Source organism: Mandrillus leucophaeus, unplaced genomic scaffold (assembly GCF_000951045.1).
Source record: "Mandrillus leucophaeus isolate KB7577 unplaced genomic scaffold, Mleu.le_1.0 Scaffold60, whole genome shotgun sequence".
Lineage (NCBI taxonomy): Eukaryota > Metazoa > Chordata > Mammalia > Primates > Cercopithecidae > Mandrillus > Mandrillus leucophaeus.
In genome coordinates, this window is record NW_012106475.1 from 1218903 (window position 1) to 1230415 (window position 11513).

Below are 11513 nucleotides of genomic sequence, written 5' to 3' on the forward strand. Positions count from 1 at the left end.
AGCAAAACCTACCCACTGTCTACCCCTCTACTCCTTCACTAAATTATACTTCCTGTCCAGCTATACAGTTAAAACTTTTGCCTTCCTGCTGAATCTAATTTTTAGGGATAAAGGCAGAACATACAAATTCTGCTCCAAAAAGAAGCTAAACTCTTCCTGAACTAAGTCTAAGTAGTAGAAGAGATAATTAGGAGCCAACTACAGCTTTATTTAAAATATACTTACTTTATTTAAATTAGCATTGGTTAACTTTAGGAAAAAAAAAAAAAAAGGAGGGGGGGGACTTGCTAAGGCTGATCTTGAACTACTGGCATTAAAAGATCCTCCCACCTCAGCCTCACAAGTAGCTGGGATTACAGGTGCAAGCCACTGTGCCTGGCAGCATTAGTTAACTTTAACGTAACATTACTGCTTCAGTCACAGCAGTCTCAATCAATCTAGTAAATCATTGGAAGGTAGAGCAAATAAAAGATAATGGTCTCTTTGTGACATTAGTATTCCACTAAGCTGTTCCTAATTTCTTTTTTACTTCAAAAAAAAAATTTTTTTTTTTGAGACGGAGTCTCGCTCTGTCGCCCAGGCTGGAGTGCAGTGGCTGGATCTCAGCTCACTGCAAGCTCCGCCTCCGGGGTTCATGCCATTCTCCTGCCTCAGCAAAATATTCTTTACTATAATAGGAAAGTGTTTTGTGCAGTGAAGTTCCTCTGTAAGACTGGCTGGATTTGAATTCCAGTTTCAACACTTACTAGCTAGACAAGGTGTTTAACGAAGAATCAATTTTCTGCAAGAAAAAATGGCCAAGAATATTTACCTCAGCCGGGCGCAGTGGCACTTTGGGAGGCCGAGGTAGGCAGATCACTCGAGGCCAGGAATTCGAGACCAGCCTGGCCAACATTGCAAAACCCCATCTCTACTAAAACTACAAAAAAACTAGCTGGGCATGGTGGCGCATGCCTGTAATCCCAGCTACTCGGGGGGCTGAGGCTGGAGAATCGCTTGAGCCCAGAAGGTAGAAGATGCAGTGAATCAAGATCAGGCCACTACACTCCAGTCTGGGCAACAGAGAAGAGAGACTGTCTCCAAAAAAAAAAAAGAATATTTACCTCATAGATCTATTATATAGAATAGATAATATTCATAAAATGCTTAGCATAAGGCCTAGTCCACATTAAGAAATAAGGCTAACTATTAATATTAACATTGTCATACCTCACTGTGCAGAAAGCTACCTCCAGTAGGAAAGGGATGTTCCATCTGGACACTAGGGAACACATTCAAACCTAGAGGTTTTCTATTACAGAAGGTTCCCAATTTAGGATGGTTCAACTTATGACTTTTTGACTTTACGATGGTGCAAAAGTCATATACATTCAGTAGAAACTGTACTTCAAATTTTGATCTGTTTTTCACTTTCAGTATTCAATAAAGTAAATGAGATATTCAGCACTTTATTACAAGGTAGGCTCTGTGTTAGATGATTTTATCCAACTGTTGACTAATGTACATATTCTAAGAATGTTTAAGGTAGGCTAGGCTAAGCTATGATATTTGGGAGGTTAAATATATTAAATGCGTTTGTTTTCAACTGATTTATTGGGACATAAGTCAAAGAGCATTAACTAAACCACCACTGAAAGCAACTTTACCACAAAACCACTAGAAGACTGAGGCAGGTGATGTACTGAGCAAACCAATCCTCAGTCCTTTTCCACCAACAGAATACACAGTCCTTAAACTTAGCACAGCTGTGTTTGCCCTGGTATAATTATGGAACACAGTAGTCTCCAAAAGCAAAATTTTAAAATTCCTTTTTAAATAATGGAAATAATACTTTTAAATATAAGTATTTAAAATGTAAACTATTTTACAGCTAACTTTCTTACGTTATACCCTTTCCTCTCTTCACACATATAGCAAATGTTTTTTTAAGGCCAGGCATGGTGGCTCATGTCCATAATCCCAACACTCTGGGAGGCCGAGGCAGGTGGCTCACTTGAGCCCAGGAGTTCAAGACCAGCCTGGGCAATGTGGCAAAACCCTGTGGTGTGTGTGTGTACTCCCAGCTACTTGGGAGGTTGAGGTCAGAGGATCACTTGAACCTGGGAGGTCAAGACTGCAGTGTTCACACCACTGCACTCCAGCCTGGGAGACAGAGTCAGATCCTGTCTCAAAAAATAGTAATTTTTTTTTAGCATCTATTAGGCACCTGGAATACAATGAACATTATAATAGACAAAGCCCTCAAGGAACTAACATTCTGGTAGTAAGAGAGACAACAGTCATAATAAGTAAATTCTACAGAGCTCTGTAGAAATAAGTAAATTCTACAGTTACCTCCTTTCAAGGATAGGTATCCTATCCTAAACAGACTAGGATAAGGAAGCTTAGAAGTGCAATCAAAGAGAGGCAGTTATAATTTTAAGTAGGGTGATCAGTACAGACTTCCTTAAGAAGGTGATAGATGAGAAAACATTTTAAGAAGGTGAGGAATGAAGATTTAGCTAAGGAATAGCATTCTAGACACAGGGAACAGCAAATGCAAATCCTAAGGAAAGCATATGCGTACCTGATTACCACCACCACCAAGACCTAACAAATAAGCAAAAATATCAGTCATTGCTGTTAAGTTTCTATATCCCTCCCTCCATACACACACAAACCTGTGCTAGGAAAAAACAAACAAACAAAAAAAAAAAATCTCAATTCATAAAAATTCATTCATTCAACAAATGTTTACTGAATAACACCCATGTGCTAGGTCCCACTTTCCATGCTAAGGATACAGAAAAGAACATGACAGGCAATACTTTCTATTCGGTCACAGGAACCTTAGCAAAGGGTCATCTACTAAGGAATACTTTTTTCTTACTCCTTATTAAGCCTTCATTGATTTAAAAAAAAAAAGGTGGAGATTTACAGAAATCTGATCTCCAGATAAGTGAGATGATACTGTACTCAAAGTATCTCAAAGTCTCTATCTTCAGATTATAGATACCAGGCCCTTATAAAGTTTCTTTACCTAGTGCCAAGCACAGTGGCTCACGCCTGTAATCCCAGTGCTTTGGAAGTCCAAGGTGGGAAGATCCCTTGAGGTCAAAGTTCAAGACCAGCCTGGCCAACATGGCAAGGGTTAACCCCATCTCTACTAAAAACACAAAAATTAGCTGGGTGTGGTGGCGCACGCCTGTAATCCCAACTACTAGAGTGGCTGAGGCACAAGAATCATCTGAACCCAGGAGCAGAGGTTTCAGTGAGCCGAGATCATGCCAATGCACCTCAGCCTGGGTGGCAGAATGAGACCCTGTCTCAAAAAAAAAAAAAAAAAAAGGCTGGGTGCAGGGTGGCTCACATCTGTAATCCCAGCACTTTGGGAGGTCAAGGGGGGGTGGATCACCTGAAGTCATAAGTTCAATACCAGGCTGGCCAACATGGTGAAACCCCATCTCTACTACCAATACAAAAATTAGCCAGGTGTGGTGGCACACGCCTGTAATCTCAGCTACTTGGGAGGCTGAGGCAGGAGAATTGCTTGAACCTGGGAGACAGAGGCTGCAGTAAGGTAAGATTGTGCCACTGCACTTCAGCCTCGGTGACAGAGTGAGACTCCGTTTCAAAAAAAAAAAAAAGTTTCTTTACCTAAAGAACTGACATTTTAGCCGGGCATGGTGGCTCACGCCTGTAATCCCAGCACTTTGGGAGGCCGAGGTGGGTGGATCACAAGGTCAGGAGATCGAGACCATCCTGGCTAACATGGTGAAACCCTGTCTCTACTAAAAATACAAAAAATTAGCTGGGGGTGGTGGCGGGCGCCTGTAGTCCCAGCTACTCGGGAGGCTGAGGCAGGAGAATGGCGTGAACCCGGGAGGTGGAGCTTGCAGCGAGCCGAGATCGCGCCACTGCACTCCAGTCTGGGAGACACAGCGAGACTCTGTCTCAAAAAAAAAAAAAAAAAGAACTGACATTTTAAAAGTACTAACATCTACCCTCCCTCTCACCCAGAAGAGCAGAAGAGCCAAAACACTGCTATTGGGAGTCTAATCTACTATGCCACAGTACCTATGGTAGCTAACTAAGAGGTCTCTGCTATCTAAGACTTCATCAGGTGGTATGGGGAAAACATGCATATATATCTTTTCTTTTAATGTTCCCATTTCCTACTTTAAAAGTAAGTACAGGCCAAGCACAGTGGCTCACGCCTGTAACACCAACACTTTGGGAGGCAGAAGGGTCTTGAGTCCCAACAGTTCAAGACCAGCCTGTGCAAAATGGCAAACCCACATCTCTACCAAGAAAAATACAAAAATTAGCCAGGCATGGTGGCGTACGCCTGTAGTCCCAGATACTCTGGAGGCTGAGGTGTAAGGATCACTTGAGCCTAGGAGATGGAGGCTGCAGTGAGCCGTGTTGGTACCACCACACTCCAGCCTGAATGACAGAGCAAGACGCTGTCTCAAAAAAAAAAAAAAAAAGGTAAATACAGCTTCTAATACTACCCAGTGGCATAGAAAATTACTATGAAGTTTTTCCTTAAGTCCCAACCAAAAGCTCACAGAGTTGAAAATATAATTAAGGACACCTAACATTCTAGTTTTAAAAATTACAGTTTAAGCAGAATACATATTACGCAATGTATCTGAACCCATTTAGCAATCGGAGAATAAAAAGAAAACACAACAAAAAATATTACATGAAAAGAACCAAAAATATATATTACTTTCTTTTTCCCCATTAGGTTAAAGGGTACTTTAAGATCAGTTAAAAATATGTTTCTGAATGTTAAGAAATGTATGTGATAGAAAACAGGACCAAAGAAAATTAATGCTAAATTAACCTTATACATGAATTTTTTTTTTCTTTTTTAAAGAAATGAGGTATTACTTTGTTACGCAGGCTGGAGAGCGGTGGTGCAATGACAGCACACTGTAACCTTCAACTCCTTGGCTCAAGCGATCCTCCCATCTCAGCCACCCCCATACAGCTAGGAATACAGGTGCACACCACTATGCCCAGCTAATATTTTTTCTAAAGATGGGGTCTCCCTATGTTGCCTAGGGTGATCTCAAACTTCTGGGCCCAAGCAATTCTCCTGCCTTGGCCTCCCAAAGCACTGGGATTACAGGTGCATGTCACTACACCTAATTTGTTGGGGTTTTTATTAGAGATGGGTTCTTGCTATGTTGTCCAGGCTGATATCCAATTCTTGGCCTCAAGCAATCCTCCCCACCTCGCCTCCTGAAGTGAGGAGGCATGAGCCACTATGCTCAGCCCTAATTTACTTTTTAATTAAAAAACTCCTAAAAATACATTATTCCCGTTTTCCTGTCAGTTTACTGTGCCATGTTTATGAGTAGAAGGGTTTCTCATCGACCTTTAACCATCAGTCTTCTGTTACAATTGGCCTACATAAAATGAAAACATGCTGCATATGCTTCACCCAACTAGCATTACATTAACTAGCTGTGCAATCCATGCTTTCTAGGTATCATCAGTATGTAAGGGTAGAAGTATTTTCTCTACCTACATGTCCCATCAGGCAAATTAGAGCTACCCTCTGTCACTTTTTTACCTGTGAAATTAGCAAATACAAAAATTGTGTCAGCAAGGATATGAGAAAATAAGTGTATTGTCCAACTGCAAATACTCTTTGATCCAGTAGTTCCCCTTCTAAAAATATATCCCACAAAACACCATCTGAGGCCAGGTATGGTGGCTCATGCCTATAATCATAGCACTTTGGGAGGCCAAGGGAGGAGGATCACTTAAGGTCAGGAGTTCAAGACCAGCATGGCCAACATGGTGAAACCTCCTGTCTCTACTAAAAATACAAAAAAAACTAGCCGGGCGTGGTGGCAGGTACTTGTAATCCCAGCTACTCAGGAGGCAGAAGCAGGAGAATCATGAACTCGGGAGGTGGAGGTTGCAGTGAGCTGAGATAGTGCCACTGCACTCCAGCCTGGGCAACAGAGATTCTGTCTCAAAATAAATAAATAAATAAAAATAAATCTGAACAAGGTTATTCACTGCAGCATTGTTTATAATGGGAAAAAAAGATAATAAAGACTGCATTTCTCAACCTCCTTTGCATTCAGATGTGGCTATGACACCACGTTCTAACTAATGAAACATAATTCAAACTGCTATGAAGTGACAACTTCTACAAACCTTCCTTTAAAAGGGTAACATAGAACCTCTGCCCTTTCATGCATCCTGCTGCTCAGAATGGGCTGCAATAGCTGGAGATCTTGCTAAGTCAATGAGGACACAGGCAGCATATACAGAGCAGTATTAGTATAGAAAAAGGCCAATCAGAAAAGTGATAGTAGGGGGTGATGACCTCACTGAACCATGCACTTAGTATCTGTGCATGTTACTGTATCCATTATGCCTCCATTTATTTTATTTATTTATTTTTTGTTTTGTTTTGTTTTATTTTTTTTGAAAGAAGTCTCACTCTTGTCCCCCAGGCTTGAGTGCAATGGCTCAATCTCGGCTCACTGCAACCTCTGCCTCCCGGGTTCAAACGATTCTCCTGCCTCTGCCTCACAAGTACCTGGGATTAAGGTGCCTGCTACCACATTCAGTTAATTTTGTATTTTTTAGTAGACAGGGGGTTTCACCATGTTGGCCAGGCTGGTCTCAAACTCCTGACCTCAGGTGATCTGCCCGCCTCCACCTCCCAAAGTGCTGTGCTGGGACTACAGGCATGAGCCACCGTGTCTGGCCAAATTATGCCTCAATTTAAAAAAAGGAGAGTAAGAGAAAAACAGCACACCATGAGTGCCAGATGAGCCCTAAATCACCTACCTGAACTTTCAAGAGAAAAACACTTTGTTGTTGTTTGAGTCGCTGTTAAGTTTTCTATCACAAATACACTCTTCATATACCAATATGTAAAGAATTTTAAAACTACTGTTAGGTGAAAAAAACCAAGCTAAGAGTATATAGAGTATGCTACCAAACTTGTTTCTTTTAAAAAGGTAGACAGTGGCTGGGCCTGGGGACTCACTCCTGTAATCCCAGCCCTTTGGGAGTCCAAGGCAGAATAATCCTTGAGTCCAGGAGTTCGAGATCAACCTGGGCAACAAAGTGAAATTCTGTCTCTACAAAAAAAAAAAAAAAAAAAAAACTAGCTGGACATAGTGGTGCATGCCTGTATTCCCAACTACTTGAGAGGCTGAGGTGGGAGGATTTCTTGAGCCCAGGATGTTGTGGCTACACTGAGCTGTGATCATGCCACTACACTCTAGCCTGGGGCACAAAGTGAGACCTCTTTCTTTCTGTCATATATACATACATACGTACATACGTCGAAAGAAAGAATCGTATACTGGAAGAACAGATAAGAAACTGGTAACATTGGTTGCTTCCAGAGAGGGGTAAAGTGTGCCCAAGACACAGGGGAAGGAAGAAAACTCGTCATTTTTTGCACCTTTTGCGTTTGAATCACGAGAACATATTATTCAAAAAGTAAATGTTCTTCCATCCTACTAAAATATAAACTTTCTTGAAATTTTGATATATGGAGATTTCAACGATTTGAAGGTCTGTATTAGATTTTGGTTTTGAAATACTTCCACACTAAAGTAATTACCCAAGAACTACTAGATACAAAAATAACAAAATTTAAAAATGTTGGAAAGGGGGGAAAAAAGAGAGGGCAAGAACTCTGAATCGTTTGAGAGAAAAGGGCAAGAAAACATTTTAACCAAAAAGAGAAGCTTTGGGGTCATTTTGCTGCTTGAAATATGTATTATATATCCTTTTTCTGTTTTGTTTTTTGAGACAGAGTCTCGCTCTGTCGCCCAGGCTGGAGTGCAGTGGCTCGATCTCAGTTCACTGCAACCTTCACCTCCCAGGTTCAAGCGATTCTCCTGCCTCAGCCTCTCGAGTAGCTGGGATTACAGGCATGCGCCACCATGCCTGGCTAATTTTTGCATTTTTAGTAGAGATGGAGTTTCACCACATTGGCCAAGCTGGTCTCACACTCCTGACCTCAAGTGATGCACCCGCCTCAGCCTCCCAAAGTGCTGGGATTACAGGCGTGAGCCACCATGCCCAGCCCTATATATTTTTTTAATTTCTCATCATTTGCTCTTAGGGTAAAACAAACAAAGCAGCTAGCTAAATCAAATCGTCCAACAAGCCTTTTCTCTGATTAACTGAAGAAATCATTACAAAAGGTTCTTTCTTGCTAGAGGAATACAGTTTCTCAACCGTCACAAGTAGGATCATTTGAAAGTCTATGAATCAGATTGAAATAAAATGAGGATTTCTGAAAAATGTATCAAACAGGCCGTACATGGTTTTCTTTTCAACACTATTTTAAAATATGTGAATATAAATTCGTGCCTTTTTCATGGCATAAATAACATAACAAGAGTTATTCAAAATCTAACTACTCTTAATTAAACCATTTAATTTTGCAGTAGCCCAAGTCTTGGACTATTTTTTTCCCAGCTTTGATTAGTGTATGTAATTTTATATTCCATTTTTTTGTACTTATTTCTATGTAATGATTATAATTTAAATACACAAAATAAAAAAAAAATTCTTTACTTTAGAAATTTCCACCAAAAAAATTTTGATTTTCCTTTTGGAAAACCTTGTTTCTCACACCAATGCCAAAAGATGACTAACCACATCATAAGGTAGAGGTCATGAAGCATAAATTATTGATCCATACCAATTACAAGTAACTTCTTAAGCAATAAATTATATTTAAACCCACAAAGGAGACATCATTTATACCTCCTGGCTGATAGTACAGGTTGAGAATCCCTAATCCAAAAATCTGAAATCCAAACTGGTTCAAAATCCAAACTTTTTGAGCTCCAACATGATGCCACAAGTGGAAAATTCCACACCCAACCTCATGTGACAGGTCACAGTCAAAACACAGGCACACAACAATGAAGATGACAATGTTAACACAGCAAAAAAAGTGCTTATTGCCGACATGATGCAAAAGCATGATGGGCTTATTAGAGAACTAGAGCAGCATGCATTCGTAACAAAACAAATCATGCTGGTTTATAAAATCAAAGAGAGACTTGTAAGACAAAAACTGTTGTTAATGAGACAAGTGACTCCGGAGGAAATATTTTTAAAAGCCATCTAGCAGAATGCCTTGTCTTCCCTAGAGGCCCCATTTCCTGGTCCCTCAATTGATTCTGATGTTTCTTCCGGCCTTAATAAAACAAACAAACAAAAAATGTCCAGAAACCTTTTAATCAAAAAATAACATCATAGGTGGAGACTGAAAGCCTAACCTTATTTGCTGATGCTGTTGCTTAACAGCAGCTACAGATATTCTGGTGATGCTATTGTGCTTAGTTACCCTGAACACATTATTATTCCACTATATTAATGGTATGTCATGCTTTTCACTGTTATTTTTCACTTTTTTCTTATACTTACGTGTGAATAAGTAAAAGAAAATGACTGCTTATCAGTAGCATATAAATTCAGTTGAGTGTGATGGTGATGCCAAATAACTACAGACTATGCACGTAAGTGACTAAGATTGTGACACCTTTGCTAACAGTTCAATGTACACAAACTTTGTTTCCTGAACAAAATTATTTAAAATGTTGTATAAAACTACCTTCAGGCTATGTGTATAAGATGTAAATGATGCTGGGTACAGTGGCTCATGCCTGTAATCCCAGGACTTTGGGAAAGAGGTGGATCACCTGAGGTCAGGAGTTCGAGACCAGCCTGGCCAACATGGTGAAACCCCATCTCTACTAAAATACAAAAACTAACCAGGTGTGATGGCACACCTGTAATCTCAGCTACTTGGGAGGCTGAGACAGGAGAATCGCTTGAACCCTGGAGGCGGAGGTTGCAGTAAGCCAAGATCAAGCCACTGCACTTCAGCCTGGGCGACAGAACGAGACACTGTCTCAAAAAAAAAAAAAAAAAAGGGTAAATGAAACATAAATGAATTGTTTCAACATGGGTCCCATCTCCAAGATATCTCATTGTGTATATGTGAATATTCCAAATTCCAAAAAAAATCCAAAATCCAAACCACTTCTGGTCCCAAGCATGTAAGATAAGAGATATTCAACATGTACTACAAACATCAAATTGTTTTGAACAGGGTTGGAACAAACAAAATCACTTATCCTTTAAAAATCCTTAGTAACTAGTGTGGAAAATTCGTGAGGGGCTTACAATCATTAACCCTATCAGAGTAAATGCTCCTGACGGCAAAGACTACACTTTCCAATACAGTTATGTGTATTATTCTATAAAGCAGAATTTCAGCAACATAGACTAAAGGAATATTCAGATGTAGAAGACTCAAAAGTAGGCACACTATTAATATTTGGTAAGTAAACTGAACAGGAGTTTAAAAACAAATACAATGCACAAGGAAATAAAATTAAGCATTATTTCAAGATATCTACACTACAGCCGTACAATGCAAACGACAAATGTCTTGAAGAAGGCCAAAAATTACACCGAGGTTCATTAATGAAGGCTTGATATGGTTTTCTTCTAAAGGGAAAAAAACTAAGTTTGTGTCTGCCAAGAACACTAAATTGAATTCACGTTGAATCTTCAAGAATATCACTGGTACTTTAACAAACCAAGAAGTCTAACATCCTTTAAAAGTAGAAAGATGGGAAATTACACTCATTTTTTACAAACTGGGAAGGGAAAGAGGTAGAGATTAATTTTCTCTTCTAAGTTATCAATTTGGAAGGGAAAAACATGAACTAAACAAATTTTCATACAGTATTATCCATGAATACTAAATAAGCAGTATAAATACAAGCACAGGCATTACTCAAATTCAATTCTAACCAATTTTGACTGAACATTTGACTTATGCAAGACAACTTATGCAAGAGTCCAAAATCTTAACACTTTTAACAGGAATTCTCACTGGATTATGACTTCAGTAACACCAACATGTATTTAAATCATAGCCATTAAACATGAGAAACATGAACAAGTGTTCAGTTCAACAAGTGTTCACTTAAAAGGAAAACTTGAAATACCTGAAAAGACATTTAATGAAATAAAACTGGAATGTTTAAGTAGACCAACAAATGAGCTGGCAGGAAGATTTTAATTGCTAAAACTGTTATCTTTTAAAGAGATATGTTCTCCTTCTTGTTATGTCCCTTAAAAGGGGATGGCAGAAATCCCATGAAATGTTCATAAAGGAATTTTTTTTTTTTTTTTAAGAGATAGGGTCTCACTATGTTGCCAATGCTGGACAGCAGTGGTTATTCACAGGCACAATCCCACTACTGATCAGCATGGGAGTTTTGACCTGCTCCGTTTCCGACCTGGAGGCCTCCCTTCACCCCTCCTTAGGTAACCTGCTGTTCCTAAACTCCTGGGAGAAGGAACCATTTTTTTTTTCTTTTGAGATGGAGTTTCGCTCTTGCTGCCCAGGGTGGCGTGCAATGGCACAATCTCAGCTCACCGCAACCTCTGCCTCCTGGGTTCAAGCAATTCTCCTGAATCAGCCCAAGTAGCTGGGATTCCAGGCA

General features: G+C 39.8%; 1 protein-coding gene and 1 pseudogene across 4 annotated transcripts in view; both read right to left on the minus strand.

Moving 5' to 3' along the window:
• Window positions 1-2617, minus strand: part of LOC105553633 — a 6589-nt pseudogene extending 3972 nt beyond the window's left edge. The window contains exon 1 of the transcript XR_001008186.1: window positions 2567-2617. The product of XR_001008186.1 is annotated as a charged multivesicular body protein 4b pseudogene (transcript). The remainder of the gene's footprint in view (window positions 1-2566) is intronic.
• The window catches only part of FBXO34 (F-box protein 34), an 82167-nt gene that overhangs the window by 55085 nt on the left and 15569 nt on the right, over window positions 1-11513 (minus strand). The window lies entirely within an intron of this gene.